General features: G+C 50.1%; 1 protein-coding gene across 1 annotated transcript in view; it reads right to left on the reverse strand.

Moving 5' to 3' along the window:
• The window catches only part of GCAT (glycine C-acetyltransferase), a 17,532-nt gene extending 13,030 nt beyond the window's left edge, over window positions 1-4,502 (reverse strand). The window contains exon 1 of the mRNA XM_008569756.1: window positions 4,499-4,502. The gene's annotated coding sequence lies outside the window, so the exon portion shown is untranslated. The remainder of the gene's footprint in view (window positions 1-4,498) is intronic.
• Between the last annotated feature and the right edge of the window lie 8,337 nt (window positions 4,503-12,839).

Here is a 12,839-nt window from a genome sequence, read left to right on the forward strand (position 1 = left end):
CCAGGCGGCCCGCCGGCCCGGCCACCGCCCCCCGCGCCCGCCACACGCCCCAAACGGCGCCGAGGACCGCTGCTGCGCCGGCACATTTCCCCTTTGCGGGGGCCTGGCTCTGCGGGGCCCGCGAGCCCCGGTGCGGGAAACCTGTCGTTGCAAAGCTCACCCCTGGAGCTACCTGGGACCCCGTTCCCAGCCCGCTGCGGGGCCCCTCGGCCCCGCGGAGCGGCCGGAAAGCAGCCCCAACTAACACACGCGGCCCCGAGCTGGGCGACTCCCAGCCGGGCTGAGCTGGGACAGGGGGGAGGGGTCGGTCCCCCAGGGTCCAGTCACCTCTCGGGGGTCACCTCTCCACGGAGCCCCCCGTACCCCTACCCCCTCTCTGTCCATGGGGCCCCCAAGGAAACTTTCGCTGGAAGAGTTGGAAGGGCACTTTCAAACTTTGTCCCTTCCCCCTCCTCTGTCGTCTCTCCCCCATCGTGCCCCCCGACCTCTGAGTCGAGGTTCCCTCCTGAGGCTGAACCCCCAGTGCTGCCTGGACTCCCTGAGAGATGAGGGAGGGCCTCTCTGGTGTTCTCTTCTCCTCAAAGACCCCACATTTACCATATATCCTAACCGGGAATTCATTTATATGCCTCCCTCAGCCTGGGAGTTTTGGGGTGTCAGAGGCAGAGCTCGCTTTCTCTCACCCCTGAGGTGGGCCTAGGGGTCCAGTCCCCCTCCCAAGGCCCCTTGAAGACATTGTGTGGTAGAGGGGGCGGGGGGTAGTCCACAATGGAGGAGCTGCCCCAAAGGATCTAACCGGAGCTGGTCCTGGGGCTCCTGGGATGAGGTCTTGAATGCATTGGGGACTTGGGAAAACCGAGCGCAGGGGGAGAGGTCGAAGAGCGGGTCGCGTTCCTTGGATCGTGACAATCCTCGTGAAGTGTGCAGTTCAGGAGCTGTGGCCCGGACCACCGCCATTTTGCTGGGCAGACGCAATGTCTTTGTTAAAATGCATACATCTTTTCCCGTGCTGCTTGGCAGGTGTAGACGAGATGGACAAGGGGCGCTACAGTAGGGAGTCCTAGGGACTCCAGAGACCCCAGACCTCTTGTCTGCCGCGGACCCCCGAGTCACGTGCCGGTCCCTGTTGGCAGCGGCCCTGGTCTGGGATTCCGGGATGCCTGCTCCCTGGGCCCCCTCCCACGGCAAACCCTCGTTTATTTCCTAAGCAGAGAGGCCTGTCACTCTTCACTTAAACAATACCCTGAGAGTAGGGGTTTGTAGCTGGTCGGAATGATAAACGTATCCCCGGTATGGCCCGGGAGCTGTTTACAGACATCGCGGCCTGCGGGGGAGGGGGAAGGAGGAGTTGGGGGTTTAGATGGGGGCACCAGGCCGTCACTGCGGGGGCTGGGGAGAGGGCCTCGGCTGGACTTGATAGCCTTGAGGCCAGGGCAAATTAATCCCCCCACCCCCGGGATGGATTAATCCAGATGATTGGTGGAGGGCAGGGGAGGGGGAGGTCTAAGACTCGATGTCAGATGCCTTCTCCCGGGCTTATCTCGGTGGCACAGGCTGGGAAGGGAAGCGATGAAGGGCCAGGTTAGTTCAAAAGGTCACGGTTCTTATTTCGATGATGTCAATTACCCCGAAGTTTCCTGGTCTGAAAACAAAACATTCTTGGTAGATTTGTTTTCGTTACTTTCAAAGACAATTCTCCCGGTTCCCACTAAAATTTGGATGGGGAAATACGCACCCCATATCCGAGATGATGTTCCATCCTGCGTTCCAGAGACGTGTCGCCAGCCTCCGTCCATGTCTTTTTTTTTTTTTTTCCCTTCTTTCTGATGGTTGGCCTGTATGGGGATCCGAACCCTTGACTTTGGTGGTATCACACCGCACGCTAACCAACTGAGCTAACCGGCCAGCAACCCCCGCCACCCCTCCCTCATGTCTTAGAATAAGGACTGGATAAATGTAACGACACGATGATGAATCATTTTATTTGCATGGCACATTATAGTTTGCAAAGTGCTCTTTGCGCCTGTCTCCCCAGGAGGTAGGCAATGTAATCACTACCTCTGTCACCCCCATTTTAGTAGAGGCCCCGGGATTTGGAAGGATTGGGGGCCGGGAGGGGGGACCCACTGTGAGACTCAGGCTCCCTGCGACCCCGAGCCTTCATTTCATTTTGTAGCCCTCACATCCCTTGTCCCCGCCCATCCCAGAGACCTGTGAATTCTCTCCCGGAACTAAAACCCAGAAATGGGGGGACGGGTCGCCTCGGGTCGCGGGACTTTCCAGCCGGCAGACACCCCTTCTCCTGCCAGGCGGCGAGATTCACCGCTCCTTCCCCTGTTCGGGGGAATTGGAGGGGGTTCCCCGGGGGTTGGGTGCAGAATCCGAGGCCCAGGGGACAGGAGGAGGAAACGCTGCCTCCAGAATGGCTTAGCCTCGCCTCGCGAACACTGCGGGACCGGGGGGCTTCTGGACTCCCGCCCGGCCCCCATCCCCGCGCAGGCCACTCTCGGGTCCCCGCCGAGCGCAGAGCCGTTTTCCAGCCGGCAAACGGCGGGACGGCCCCGCCCCCTTAACACGAGGCCCTGTAAAACCCCGGGAGCCGCAGAGCTGCGGGCGACTGCTCCTGGGAAATGTAGTTCCTGGAGCCGAACCCCGCGCTGCGCCCCCGGCCCGCGACCCTCGGAGCCCCGGAACCGCCGAGCTGTCCCGCGCGTGGGGAGGAGGGTCAGACAGCGGCCCTGCGGTGGCGCTGGGAGGACACAGGCCTTCCCGCCGTCGCTCTCTGAGCCTCAGTTTTTTCACCTGTGAGAAAGGGGCTCTACCTCTTTCTGGGGTAGCGTGAGGGTGAAATGAAATCCTGCGTGGAAAAGTGTAAATTACATTAGAATGCCAGGGGCCGTGACCTTACTAACGGCCGGCATTACTGAGAACTTGATACACGACATCTGACATCTGCACGTGACAGACAGGAGGCCCCCAAAGGTTTAATGACTCGCCCAGCACTGACAGTCTCCCAAGCCTTTCCACTGCGCCATCTGTGGAAAGACCTTGGCAAGAGGTCCACTCATTCTGGGTTTTGGAATCGAAAGGTGTTCGTTCACTTAGTGTGTGCCAGGCACTGGCATAGGCACTAGGATATGGCCACGAACAACTGAGACAAGAAATCATTGCCCTTGTGGAGATGACGTCCTAATGAAGACAGATAAGCAATAGACTACATAAAGAAGTAGATTATGTAGTATGTTGGAAAGTGACCATTGCAAGGAAACGATTAAAGTAGGGTCAGAGGACGGGTATAGGCAGTACTAAGAGAAGGTGGTTTGCAATTTTATAACTTTTTTTGGGGGGGGTAGCTGGCTGGTACCGGGATCTGAACCCTTGAACTTGGTGTTATAACACCGTGCTCTAACCAACTGAGCCAACCGACCAGCCATAGTTTGTAATTTTAAATAGGGTGGTAGGAGATTCTTCATTAAGAAGCCAACATTTCAGCCAAGATTTGAAGGAGGTGAGGGAGGGATCCATTCTTATTCTTACAGGAAGAATCTTCCAGGCAGAGGAAACAGCCAGGGTAGAGGCCCAGTGGCAGGAGTGTGCAGGATGGCTGGATCAAGGAGGACAGTGGGAGTAGATGTGTTTAAAAAGGTAAGAGGGGGTGGGGCAGTAAAGAGGTGCACCTCATGTTGGGTGTTGTGAGCCATCGTAGGGACTTTGGCTTTTACTCTGAGTGAGGTGAGAGCCATTGGAGAGTTTTGAGCAGAGGAGGGACGTGGTCTGACCCACAGTCAATAGTCAACCACAGTCAAGTCTTGCTGTGTGGAGGGGCTGCAGAGGCGAAGGGCACAGCAGGGTTAGGGGGCTGTTGCAGTCATCCAGGTAAGAGATAAAGGTAGTTTGGCCCAGGGGACAGCAGTGGAGGGAATGGTAGAGGGAGCGAGAGCTGACAGAAGAGGATGGAGGATGGACGACAGGGCCTGGGGACGCTGATGCGAGGAGGTGGGATTGAAGTGGAGGCACGTAAGATAATAAGCCACCAGTGCAGTGAGAGGGAAACAGGAAGAGGGTGCTCCTGAGGCCAGTGAGGAAGGAGAGTGTATCAAGAAGAGGAAGGGAGAGGCCAGTCGTGTCAAATGCCACCAGCCAGGGCAGCAAAGCCCACCGTCCATCTTTGTGGAATGGTGGTTGCCCTCATCTGGAAAACTGAAGATGTTTGGCTGGAGGATTTCCGAGAGCCCTTCCAATTCTCTGGGACTCACAAGCAGGGCTATGGGGCCACGGGTTCAGCCTCCAGCTTTAAACATCTTTCCTTCAGGGTCAAGAGGAAGTAACAACCTTGGCAAGGGGCTGGGGGATGAGGGAAGGGTTCTCAGAAGAGGGATAGGGAGCTGGGCTTTGAAGGACAAACAGAATTCCTGCTGGGAATGGTGGGGGGGTGGCGATCCTGTCATATGAAACAGCCCAAGCAGAGACATGACCATGGGAAGGTAGGTGACTTTACAGGCAAAAGTGAGGAGATTAAGGGGCTGGAGGCCAGCAGGAGAGGGAGTCTGGTCTTGTGCTGGGCTGAGAGGCATGGGAGGTTTCGTGCAAGGGAAGGTGGGCGTGTGACAGGGTCTAACTGGCATTTTAGGAGGATCCCTGGCTGCAGTGCGATGGGTGGGCTGGAAAAGGTGAGACCAGTGTGGAGGTGAAGCTGGATATAGATGCGAAGAGGAGGCTGGATCTTGGAGACATTCATGAGGTCAAAGTGACAAGTCTTGAAGGGACAGGTAGGGAGAACAAGCTGATGGACTCCCAGGTGTCAATAGGGGTGTAAGGATGTGGACTGTGGGGGGAGAGGAGAAGGCAACTTGGTCACACTGGGTTTGCACAGCCTGCAGAGCTCTAGGTGGAGGTGTTTGGGAGGCAGCTGGACAAGGAGTCAGGGGCTCAGGAGAGAGATCTGGGCTGGAGACAGGGAATTGGAACGGTCCGCAGAGAAGAGTCAGCCCTTCTTGAAGAGAGCTCTCTTAGGGAAGTGTGGAGAGAGTGGGGAAGGGATGGTGGATACAGCCCCCAGGACCCCAGAATTTTAGGATCAGGTGGAGGAAGAGGAGCCTGCCAAGAAAAACTAGGGAGAGGTGGGAGGAGAGCCAGGGCAGTGCAATCACCTGGCCCCTGTGGAAATCCTAGCCAACCTTAGTGCCCAGCTTGGGACCACCTCCTCCACAAAGCCCTGCGGACTTCCCAGCCTCCCCTGGTCTAGTACTTCATTGAGAGCTCTCTGCCCTGCAGTGTACTTCAGTGGTTATCAACTGGGGGCAATTTCGTACCCCAAGGAATATTTGGCACTGCCTGGAAACATTTTTGGTTGTCACAACCGGGAGGTGTTACTGGCATCTAGTGGATGGAGGCCAGAGATGCAGCTTAACGTCCTACAAGGCACGGGACAGTACCCCCAACAGAGAATTATCTGGCCCAAATGTCCATAGTGCTGAGGGTGAGAAACCATGGTGTAAAGAAAACCTGTGAGGTTGGGAGTTCCCTGTGGACTGGTCCCTGTGCTGAGCACAGGGCTCTCTCATTACAGGTGTCCAGAGGATGTTAGCTGAGAAAGCACAGAAGCCTACATGCCAAGCACTGGCCTAATTTAAGACTCATTAAATCTTCCCAGCAATGCTGAGGGATGGACACTGTTATCAACCCCAATTTACAGATGGGGAGACTAATGCAGAGAGGTGAAGTAAATTGCCCTGCCCAAAGTCACACAGCTAGTAAGTGGCAGAGCTGGGTTTCAAACCAAGGCATGTCTAACAGCAAAGTACTTAACTGCTTTGCTCTGCTGCTTCTTTGTAAAGACTAAATGCAGGAGGAAACGAGCAATGGGGAAGGGCTGTGGGAGCTCCTCAGGCGATGGCTCAGAAAACAGAGGCCCTCTAACATTCCCTATGACCATCCCTACTTCCCCTGGAAATGCATGGAGTTAATACATTCTCAAGTTCTTAAGGAACCCCTTACTTAATGTTATTGAATAAATGAATTAATTTGTGTATAATCTGGGAAACAGATTATACATATTTCCACAAATGTCTGCAGATTTTTCTTCCTGGTGAGAGATCTTTCTTTGTTTAAGATGATGCTAACTGCTTTGCAAACTTCTTTTGTTTTGTTTTGTTTTAAATTTTGGTAAATTACACATAAAATTTATCATCTTAGTCCGTTTTCTGTTGCTATAACTGAATACCACAGACTGGATGGTATATGGAATTATAAAGAATAGAGGTTTATTTTGCTAACAGTTTTGGAGCTGGGAAGTCCAAGGGCATGGTGCCAGCATGTGGCAAGGGCCTCCGTGCTGCATCATAACATGCTGAGGGCATCACATGGCGAGAGGACAAGAGCATGCATGTCAACTCAGGTCTCTTCCTCGTCTTATAAAGCCACACCAGTCCTATCATGGGGACCCCACTCTGATGACCTTATCTAATCTTAATTACCTCCCAAAGGCCCCACCTCTGATCAACATATGAATTTGGAGATTAAGTTTCCAACACATGAAATTTGAGGGACACATTCGAACCATGGCACCATCTTAACCAGTTTTAAGTGTACAGTTCGATAGTGTTAAGTACATTCATACGGTTGTGTAACCAGAACTCCTTTTCCTTTTCTTTTTTTTTTGGCAGCTTGCCAGTACAGGGATCAAACCCTGGACCTTGGTGCTATCAGCACCTCTCTCTAACCAAATAAGCTAACCGGCCGGTCCCCTAGAACTCTTTTCATCTTGCAAAACTAATGCAAGCCTGTACGCATTAAATAACTCCTCATATCCTCCTCCCCACTAGTCCCTGGCCACCACCCTTCTTTCTGTCTCTGTGAATTTAACTACTCTATGTACCTATATAAGTGAAAACATACAATGTTTGTCCTTTTGTGACTGGCTTGTTCCACTTAGGATAATGGTTCATCCATGTTGTAGCATATGTCAGAGTTTCCTTTTTTTTTTTTTTTAGATTCAGTAATATTCACTGTATGTATTTGCCACATTGTATTTACGCATTCATCCATTGACGGACACTTGGGTGTCTTCCACCTTTGGCTACTATGAGCAATGCTGCTATGAAAATAGATGTATCCAAGCTTCTTTTAATAGAAAAAAATTTCCTCTACAGCACCCCAGGGGAGACCAGAGTTATGCCTGTTGTCTTCCAGGGCTCTGCTTCTACAGTAAGGAGAGGTAGGAAAAGAGTAAGTTACCCAGTGTATAGTCCTACGGCTGTAACAAACTGCCCCAAACTTGGTGGTTTTGAATAACACAAATTTAGGGCTGGCCCGTGGCTCACTGGGGAGAGTGCGGTGCTGATAACAACGCCAAGGCCACAGGTTCGGATCCCATATAGGGATGTCCGGTTTGCTCACTTGGGAGAGCATGGTGCTGACACCACCAAGTCAAGGCTTAAGATCCCCTTACCCGAACAACGCCAAGGCCACAGGTTCGGATCCCATATAGGGATGTCCGGTTTGCTCACTTGGGACAGCATGGTGCTGACACCACCAAGTCAAGGCTTAAGATCCCCTTACCGGTCATCTTTTAAAAAATAAAATAAATAAATAAATACGAATTGATTATCTTACAGTTCTGAAGGTCAGAAGTCCAAAAGTCTAGTGGGACTAACATCAGTGAGTCAATAGATATGCGTTCTTTATCTGTGTGGGTCCAATGTAATCAAAAGGATCCTTAAATGGGGAAAAGGGAGGCTGAACAGTTAAAACCAGAGAGATAGCATCAAGAGAAAGACCTGCCCAGCTATTGCCGACTTTCGAGATGAAAGGGCCGGTGATCCAAAGAATACAGGCAGCTTCTGGAAGCTGGAAAAGGCAAAACATAAATGCTCCCCTAATGCCCCCAGAAAGAACGTGTAACCGCTGACTCATTGATTTTAGTCCTGTGAGACTATTTTGCATTTCTGACCTCCAGAATTGTAAGATAATAAATTTGTGTTGTTTAAAGCCACCAAGTTTGGGGTAATTTGTTACAGCAGCAACAGGAAACTAATCCATTACTGCTGATGGATATTTGGGTCATTTCCAGTTTCTTGCTTTCCAGACAATGTCGTTGTGTCTTTTCTACTACAAGTGTCCTGGGGCAAATAGGAAGGAGCTGTAAGTATGCATAGCTTCAGCTTTACCAGGCAGTGCCCACTGTCCTAAGTGTCCCCCACCCATCAGATGCAATATGGAATCTGGACTGGGGAAGGGCAGAAGGTGGCGCAACCATTGGGGGCCATCTCAGAGATCCAAGTACTGAACTCAAGTGGTGGGGGTGGGGATGGAAGGAAGGGCAGATGTGAGAAATATTTAGGAGGACAAGTTCACAGCCATTCTAAAGGGATGGCTTGTGGGAGGCGAGGGAGGAACCAGAAGGACTCCTAGGTTTCTGGAGCAGAAGAAAAGATGGGTGGGTCCAGAGATGGTGATGGCTGGGGTGTCTGGCACCAGGACCCTTTCTTTGGTGGCCTCTCTTTCCTACCCTAATAGGTGGCTTTTCTGGTCCCTCCTCATCCTTTTTACCCTCTCCCTGTGGAGGCTGACCTCTCACCTGCTTCTCCCAAGTTAGGAAAATAATTCCGTCCCACATGGACTGAGAGTCAACGAACAGAAAGAAACATGCACTCCCAGGTAGAGAAATGAAAATGCAGGTGGAAGTTTAACAGTTAAACTTTAACTGATCTAACTGAACTAACCTTTTTTTTTTGTTTTAAAGATGACCGGTAAGGGGATCTTAACCCTTGACTTGGTGTTGTCAGCACCATGCTCTCCTGAGTGAGCCAACCGGCCATCCCCATATAGGGATCTGAACCCGTGGCCTTGGTGTTATCAGCACCACATTCTCCCAAGTGAGCTACGGGCTGGCCCTAACTGAACTAACCTTAACTAAAATTTCCTAAGCTTTAAAGCAATGGAAAACATCATCAAGGCAAAAACTGAGGGTTTTGACACTACAGAGTGTGATCTCCTGCATGGACACATCCTTTGGAAGACTCCTACACAGAAGAAGAGGAGGCTGCAGTTGCAGACATTGCAAATGTGTAGCATAGTGTTAGTTGAGAAAAGCAAGCTATTTTATTCTTTTTTTTTCCTGTTTTGTTTGTTTGTTTGTTTTTGGTGTCTGGCAGTTACAGGAATCTGAACCCTTGATCTTGGTATTATCAGCACCTTGCTCTAACCTAGTAAGCTAACCAGCCAGTCCTATTTTATTCTTATAAAATAGGGAAGTTAGGGCCGGCCCGTGGCTTACTTGGGAGAGTGCGGTGCTGATAACACCAAGGCCCAGGGTTCGGATCCCACATAGGGATGGCCGGTTCACTCACTGGCTGAGCATGGTGCTGACAACACCAAGTCAAGGGTTAAGATCCCCTTACCGGTCATCTTTTAAAAAAAATAAAATAGGGAAGTTAAGGAGCTACATACAGGTATATGATGATAGTTCACATTTATTGAGCAGTTACTTTGTGCCCTGCAGTGTGCTAAGCGAACTGCTGATAGGTGCTAATACATTCAGTCTTTTGCTAGTATTATTACTTCCTTTGACAGATGGGGAAGGAGCTTACCTAAAGCAGTCTGACTCCATGGTGTTTACCAACTCTTAAAACTGCCTCTCCCTTAACCTGGGGGGGAGGGGCATATTTGTGGTTGGCCTGGGAAGCCCCAGGAGAAATAAGATTTGAGCCCCAATTCCTCCCTTGTGAGGGTCAGTGGGATTAGCTGCCATCTGACCCATTAGAATAGTCCTGACCAAGGTCAGCTGGCAGAAAGAAGACCTATGTCTCAAAGGAAATAACTCATTCTGTGGGAAATAGGGTATGGACAGGTGACTCAAACTCAGAGCCAGAGGCCAGGCACTGGTGAGGGACGCAGACCCCATGCATGGTTTGGACTGTAAGCCCTGCTTGACTCACCCACTCTGCCATCATTCCCACTTCAGGAAGTGAGGGCTGAGCTTGGAGCCCTCAGGAGGCACCACTGGGCCTTGTGGAGGTAGGACTGGCCTCCTTTGGACTGAGTAAGCCCCTGGGACTGTTCTGGAAGAGACCTCAAGAGGGAGATGCTGGGCTTCTTACCAATAAATGCATGAGCGTGCAGGAAATATTGATTTAAAAAACAACAACAATGCTGTGACTGGTATAGCCACTCCTGCCCTCTTTTGTTTACTATTTGCATGGAATATATTCTTCTATTTCTTCTCTTTTAGCCTATGTATGTCCTTAAAGCTAAAATGGGTCTTTTCTAGGCATCAGTCATTCTCCAGGCTGAGCAAGTGGGCCATGAATGTGTGTGTGTGAGTGTGTGAGTGTGTGTGTTTGTGTGTGTGTGTGTGTGTGTGTGTGTGTGTGTGTACAGTGATGGTTTTCTCTGAGAAGTGGAATTGGGTCATGGTGAGCTTTTATTTTTTACTTTATACACTTCTATGTTGTTTTGTGTTTGTGTGTGGCTGGCTGGTACAGGGATATACTGTTTTAATTTTATAAACAATAAGCATGTATTACTTTTGTAATAAATAAATAACCTTCATAATGTCAGAAATATACACATATGATAAAAAGGCAAAGTATAATCTAGGAAAAACCTTTGGAGTAAATATGGCAAATGGTAAATATTCTCAGCATATATGAGGGGTCTTCAAAAAGTTCATGGAAAATTTTGTATTATCTTTTACTTTTTTTTTTTTTTTTGCAACTGGCCAGTGCAGGGATCCAAACCTGTGGCCTTGAGATTATAAGGCTGTGCTCTAACCAACTGAGTAAACGGCCAGCCCTTGTATTATCTTTTAATTCTATTTTTCCACGAACTTTTTGAAGTACCCTTGTAGAATACTGTAACAAATCCTTAAAAGAAAAATGGTGATACCCCAGTAGGAGAAAGTTCATAAACAGATTGTTTATAGACAAATACCAGTAGCTGGTTTGATCTCAAGAATAAGCAAAGGTGTGAGGCTTTAAACAATGGCAATGTCATATTTCTCACAGTTCAGATCAACTAAAATTTTTAGAAATGATAACCGTGCTGGCAAGAGCAGTGCCAGGCAAGCACTCCCACACCCTGCCCCGGGAAGTGGACATTAGATCAGCATATTTAGATAACATTTTGCCACTAGGAGTTAAGAGCCTTAAATCCTTCAAACTCAACCTGATCTAATCATGAAAAAACAATTGGACAAACCCAAATGGAGGGACATTTTGCAAGATGATTGGCCTGGACCCTCCAAAAACGTTAGTCATGTAAGACTGCAAAATCAGGGTATGGATTTAAAGAGACAAAGGAGACCTGCCGACTAAATGCAATAATGATCCTTCATTGGATCTTGGGTTGAAAAAAGAAAAAAGCTCTACAAGGACACTACTGGAACCACTGAGGAAATTTGAGTACAGAATGTATATCAGGTAACAGTGATCTATGTTCCATTTCCTGAGTGGGCCCACTGGATTATGGTCCTGTAGGTGAATGTCCCTTTACTGAAGGATTGAAAGGAAGCATCATGGTGTCTGCAACTAGAATTGTTCAGCAAATATACACGTTCAGTCACAGATATAGGCTTATAGATCTGTACATATGTAGGCGTGGCTGTCAACAGAGAGCACAAGAGAGAAAGCAAAGATGGCAAAATGTTAACCATCGGTGAACCTGAGCAAAGGACACATGGATATTACTGTACCATTCTTGCAACTCATCTGTAGTCCTGAACGTCTTCAGAGTGAGTTGGAGGAAAAGTGTTCAAGGACGAGTGAGTCTTGGAGCAAAGCCCATTGTCAGGTACACACCTGAGCGGGTGAGGCAGGGCATGCCAGCTTGTGAGGCTGCCCCAGCTCTGGTCCTGAACACCACCCCAACCTGCCTCTGTGTCCCCAGTCCTTAGAGCCTCATCCGCTCCATGCCTCCGAGCAGAGAGCTTTGCAGGCCTTTCCATTGGGGGTTCAGGCCATACGCTGCCTGCCCCAACCTTAGTCACATTGCAGTTCCGTAGCCAGCCCCTTCCACTCACCCCTTATCTCATCAAGCCCAGGATGAGGCCAAACCAGACACTGGTCCCAGAACTTGGCACTCATACATGGGCTGTGACAAGGAGACTGGGTCCCAGTCCCAGCTCTGCCTGTGACTTTTCCTGAGTCTGTCCTTTACTCTGCTCTGGGCCTGTTTCCTCTGTGGACTTGGTCATCCATCCTCCTAATGCTCTCGGTTTGTGTCTTTTCCAGCCGTGGGCAAGCGTGTGGACAAGCAAGCACAGCCAGGGAGGGCCTGAAACCCAGGAGGTGGGGGTCTCCCAGGAGAGCCCCAAACCCAAACCTGAGGCCCTGTTTCTGCCACTCAGTGGAAGTCCTCCTGTTGAGTGACCAAGGAAGCCCAGGGCACATGGGGTCGGTGGGGTCTTTTCTTTGTTTTTTTTAAAAAAGCAGTAACACTGAACATCAGCACCAGCTGTTTTCCTGACTTTGGGACACATGCTCTACTATCAAAGCAGTCAGCTGAGCTTGACCTTGGGGCCCCTCACATGAGCCACAGCCCTCCTGAAGGAGGAGATAAGGAGGGGGTCCCTAGGTAGGTGACTAGGACATCCTAGGAGCAACATACAACACAAAACAAAATCAGAAGTTTCAGGAAAAGATGACAAAATACATGGGTCATGGCCCCTGCCCTCTGAGAGCCCTGAATCAGCTGTCTCGCAGTGCTTTGGTCTCTTCCTGACTGCCTGAGAGTCCTGACTGCCCAGAGGAAGGAGCTCTGCCAGGGGCCCAGCTTTTCGGAATGAAGGGCAAAACTCCAGAATCAGAGAATTCAGAATAATAGAATATGGAAGCTAAGAA

This window comes from Galeopterus variegatus, unplaced genomic scaffold (genome assembly GCF_000696425.1).
Source record: "Galeopterus variegatus unplaced genomic scaffold, G_variegatus-3.0.2 Scaffold527, whole genome shotgun sequence".
Lineage (NCBI taxonomy): Eukaryota > Metazoa > Chordata > Mammalia > Dermoptera > Cynocephalidae > Galeopterus > Galeopterus variegatus.